A 6,008-nucleotide genomic window follows, 5' to 3' on the forward strand; every position below is an offset into this window, starting at 1 on the left:
TTTACTTCAAAAGAACTCTTCCTCGTGCTTTTGAAATATAGGAATTGCAAAATAAAGAAATCAAGAAATAAATAAAAATAAAACAGATGCTCTGTGATATTTTTTTTAGAGATACATCAAAAGGTTTTAAAAGCTTAAGTAAAACAAAATATTTGCCATTAAATATGATTAAAGATTAGAAAGCATGTAACATAAAAGGGGCAAAACAAGAGACAACAACAACAACAGGACATCAGTATCAGGCATCTGGCCAGCAATGCTAAAATATTTATTTATTTTTAAATATTATTTTTTTTGTATGCAGTGAAAACAGACCTTGAGGATATCAATACTGAATTACAAACCTCACTCCAGTAGCAAAGTATAAATATGGGCCAAGACATATGTATAAGCTTTGTTGGGGGATGTTGACATCTGTCGCGTGTTGGAGATTTGCCATCCAGAATGTTGCTGTGCGTCTGTTCTTCACAGCGATGGAACGAGATCCCAACCTCCATCCGATCTGTTGAGACCATCACAATGTTAAAGGAGAACTCCGGTCAATTTTAACATTGAGCTCATTTTTTTGTACATTTGGAGTGCTGTCAATACAGAGAACAACGACAAAAATCGGTGTTGCCTACACCGAGTTATTCTATTTTTAAAATTTGCACCCTATTGACTTCAATGGGGCAAGTAGTAAGCCTGCTTTTTAGCCTCTTAACATCCTTTAAGTGTCATTACAAGTGCACAGAAAATGTGAGTGATTCCTTCCGAGTGAACACGGGTGAATCTGACTGCAGTAGATGTTAGAGATATTAATAAAAATGAAGTTAATTCAGCCAGCGCTCATACCTCTGTTTACATCCTGTTTTCGGTGGAAGGCCATAGTAATCGATTGTTGAGTTCACGCGCGTGATCATAGGCACTAAACCTATGCGCGTGAACTCGACAATCGATTACTATGGATTAACTTAGAGAACTTTAACATACAGTAACAACAAACAAAGGCACATCCAATAAATAAAGTTTATTTTATAGAAAATCTCATATTCTTTCTGGTCTTTAGGTTTTTGCACTTTAAATTTACTAAGTGAATACTGTTATTGTGAATACAAATAACCCTTTTATGATATATTGCTTATTATACAAAACCTAGTTAGCAACAAGAATGAAACAAAGGTCTTTCTGAGAGAATCATTGAATCATTCACTCAAATAATTCATTCAAATGATGTGAAAATTATATTATTGTCAATATTTTTGTTAAAATTTTTGTCAATATCTTTGTTATTGTATTTATTTTATTGGGGTGTTACTGTATTTACAAGAAACAAGAATGAAACAAGAGTCTTTCTGAGAGAATACTGAATATTTCACTCAAGCAATTCGTTCAAATAATGGGATTTTTTTTAATATATATTAGAGTATTAGTCAACTTATTCTAACCCTAACCTTACTAGTCTACTAATACTCTACTAACACTCTAATGAGAGTAAGTAGATATGTTGGTGCAACGTTACTTAGTCAACAGAATGTGTTAAAGGGACCATCAAAATAAAGTGAAACTGTTTTATTTTGTTTTTATTGTTCATCCTTTTAAGTTTAAACAAATTAAAATAGAAATAGAATAGTGTATTAATGGGTCAACTGTTGACGAAATATAGAGAGAGCCCATAAAGGGGAGTGCTAATGGAGAGCTTTACTGAGATATTATTCCAAAGCGATTAAAGACAGTATGGCAAGGCAAGGCTGCTTTATGTTTGGGATGTTCTGGAAGCCATGAGTATATGGCTCCAGTAGCAGGGCTAGTGCCTAGAACAGCACAAACTTCAAGGTAAGATATGCAGTTATCAGTGCATGAGACATTTATGAGTCGGTGCATCTCATGAGCCCAAATTCATTTAGTGGCTATCAGTGCTCGCACACTGTTGCCAAAAAGGAGCTTCTGTGTAACAGCGATAAAGCTAAGAAATCCACCATAGACTTCAGGCATGGAATAAGAAGAGAGATAAAAATATTATATGAATGAGTGTGTGTGTGTGTGTGTGTGTGTGTGTGTTTGGGGGCAGGGTTGAGGATTGGAACTGTACTGATTTTTTATAATAACTACATTTTATGGTAACTCTTTTCATGTCAGCTTTATGTTTTTTCAGGGTTGTTATTTGTTTCAGCGATTACTTTGAATGGGGATATTGTGTGTTATTCAGTTGGAATTTTAAACATAATGTTTTATGTTTTCAGTGTTTTCAAGTTTTGGTGTGAATTGGCAGCAGATAGTCAATTAACTTCATACATCCTTGCCAGTAGGTGTCAGTACAAAGTCCAAGACCACTGAGATGAAGAAACCAGAACATAGGCTATACTATTGGCTTCAGTGTTTCTTTTTAACGTCATGATAAAATGGAAATAGTGACATCTCTTTTGACACATCCAAGTGTAACAGTTTATCGAAAAAGGAAATTGGATGTTAGATTGTAGGGCGTTGCACTCAAAAGTGCAGGAAGATGAACAATAGCTTAAAGAGCCGGAATTTAAGCAGATAAATGGCTGGAGAGGTCTGGCACACTTCACCAGAGAAAAGGAAGGCCCAGTTGTGAAAGTTTGGTTAAAATATGAGGTAAAAAAAAATATGCATGATTTGTTCACATTACGATCAATATCATGCATTTGCGGTGACTTTTCATTTCATGACATTTTATTTGCAAATGTAGTTATAATGTAATGTAGTAGACAGTCAAACACACAAGGGACTTCTCCTGTGCTTGCACTCTTTTAAATACTGCAATTAAGGACCACTGCCTAGAGAAAGACAGAGAGAGAAAGAGAAAGTAAGAGAGGGAGAGATTGTCCCGATGAGTGCTCTAGTGAAACTGTGTGCCAGTCATTAGCAAAGCATTCTCCCAGTGGGTTTTTATCGATTTACCATGACTAATGGATGGTGGGGGGAGAAATCACTTTAAATTAAAATTAGGATTGGTAATAGGCCTACATGCAAATTCAAATAATGCTTTGCACGCAGTGAAGATGACATGTGCATGTTTTCCTTGTACTTGTTCGGCCAATTGTCTCCTGTTTTCCTCATAAGCAGCTCATCAGTTCCTAGCTGCGATTTTGCTGTAAATTTCCTGTCTGTTTAAAAAAAAGTATAAAATACCCATTTCACTAAATCTTATCACTCCTAAGGACCTGCTGTTTGTTATTTTCTGAGGCCGAAGCTGTCTGTCGCATCTCGAGCGAGGGTGGGGTTCATGGTGGAATCGTGTGCTGATGAGTTCTCATTTGTCACTTCAGTTAAAGTATGGATTCTCTGACAAGTGTTATTTCTCATGGCGCCATTATAGTCTCAAGGGACATAAATATCTCTTTTGAAATACTATCAATCTGCTGGAGAGAAGAAAAAAATGCACAAAAATAAAAAAAGATACAAACAAATCATAATTTCTTTCAGTCCAAAATATTCAATGTAGTGAAGCCTAACCTCTTTGAATTAATCACAAAAGATTGGGAGCAGCATGCAAATGAGAAAATTAATTATGCAAAACACATGGTAAGCAAGTCTCTCCCTCAATGAAGATGGCAGGGCTTATTTAAATATTTGAAAAAAGATTTTTGCCCAGAGTCCTTGTGCTATGAGAAAAGCTACATGTTATATGTTGTAGATGAAACAACATTGACTTATTTCTCTAAAAACCCCTTTGGCTATTGAATCAGTTGCTACAAAATGGTTCCATTCTCTTTGCGCCAATAATGGTTCAAAGGACAGAGCAGGTCATCAGTTTCAACCACATCCACTTGTGTCGCTTTATCAAAGTGCATGGTGCAAAACTGCTCTGTATATCTGTATTCTCTGCTGAGTAAATAATATGTTATACAGGCTCATTATAAGCAAATTAGATCTATTAGTTACCGCTGCGCTGCTCTCAAATCAGCTGCCCATAGGAGAGCAGAAAATCATTTTAAACTTCAATAAGTTACAAGCAGTGGCAAGCCTCTCCATAATCCACACTGCCCCAGGCAGCAATAAGACTCGATACAATTATGCAGACAAAATTCAACACAAACAAAAGAAATGGAAATTAGCCTTAAATAAAACAAAAAGGGGAGAGAGGAGTTATAGAGAAAACAAGTTGGTCTCTTGCTGTCTCCCTTTTCTTTCACTCTGAGTCTGACATTTCACATTGTGCGTTTCAAAGCATTGTGTAAAGATCTCGCGGCACAAACATGTGGGATTGTTAAGGTAAATTAGTCTTCTCGCTGAGAAGCTATACGTGGTTTATTAATGTGATGCATGCAAGCAACAAACGTCAGTTCTTATAAAAAATTTGTGAACATAAAACAAATGTGAAATGGCGTGTCAATGTAAACTCAGTGATATATATATATATCATCTCAATGATATATATATATCATTTCAGTATCATCTGAAATTTTCTTCTAGAATAGTCATTTTTATCAAGCTTGTATATTTAAGTTCAATAATTTCACTTAAAGGGTTAGTTCACCCAAAAATGAAAATTCTGTCAGTAATTACTCACCCTCATGTTGTTCAAACCGCGTAAGACTTTCGTTCATCTTCGGAACACAAATTAAGATATTTTTGATGAAATCTGAGAGCTTGTTAATATAGACATTGTTAATATAGTCCAAGTGACTCCAGTGGCTCAATCTTAAGTTTATAAAGCGACGAGAATACTTTTTGTGCGCAAAAACAAACAAAAATAACGACTTTATTCCACTTTACATTTCCTTCTCTCTGGACCTCGAGTCTTTTTACGTAGTGTTTAAGCGTAGCGCGTCTGTGTTGCACGTCACCACGTAGGCTCTCTATTGGGCGACTCTGGTCATGTGTGATACGTGGTGACGTGAAACACAGACGCGCTACGCTATTACACTGCGTAAAAAAAACTCGAGGTCCAGAGAGAAGGAAATGCTTTTGGGAACCGAACCCATAACCTTGGCGTTGCTAGCGCCAATGCTCTACTGTTTGAGCTACAGGAAAGCCCCTTAAAGTTATAGTGTCCATAAGCCTGCAGGAGGAGTGATCCAGCACTCAGATTTCATCAAAAATATCTTAATTTGTGTTCCAAAGATGAACGAAAGTCTTACGGGGTTGGAACAACATGAGGGTGAGAAATTACTGACAGAATTTTAATTTTTGGGTGAACTAACCCTTTAAATGGCAATGCAAATTACCTATTAATTGTCAATTAAGTGAAATTACTGAACTTAAATATACAAGCTTTATAAAAATGATCATTCTAGAAGAAAATTTCAGATGGCACTTAGAGGCTTTTGCATCTGAACTCTTCATATATACACTTAAACGTTGTCACATTATTAAGAAGTCTTTTACCTTTGGTATTTGACTAAGATTTTGCAAATTGTTTGCATGTTGTTATGCATACAACTTATGAATTTGTAGTGCTTGAGGGACTAAATTGCAAATTTGTTCTATGTATTCATGTTTGTCTGAAGCATACTATTAAAAATGCCGATATCACACAAGAGGCCACACAAGCCAATTTTTTAGTTCAGATAATATAAATGGTATCAAATTGAAATATGAAATTACCCCACTTTTGATTATGTTTTATAACGGACTAATTTGGCACAATTCAAAAAGATAGCCATACACCCAAAAATAACTTGTACTAATAATAATAATAAATGCTTTCTGTTTATACTGTTAAAAAGAAAAAAGAGAAATTTGTTCAGTGATTAAGCAAATGTTTCCCATTGAGGTATAGGCTAGCTAAAGAAATAAAGAAACGTAATTTGTTCAATTTTATTTGTACATCATAAAACACAAAAGTATTTTTGAAACTGAAGGCTAATTTACATTTTAAAAGATGGAGAGTATATGGTGTTCCTTGGCACAAATGGGTTGCAGTTCATGCATTTTTATCTTACATGAGCCTGTGAAAGCATCTTTAAATAAAGCCTACATTTAAAAAATGTGTACATATACATTCCATGTATAAAGTTTTTATTTTATGTGTGTGTGTGCTCAGTCTTTTCCCTCAATGC

Source organism: Scardinius erythrophthalmus (genome assembly GCF_964197995.2).
Source record: "Scardinius erythrophthalmus genome assembly, chromosome: 10".
NCBI lineage: Eukaryota > Metazoa > Chordata > Actinopteri > Cypriniformes > Leuciscidae > Scardinius > Scardinius erythrophthalmus.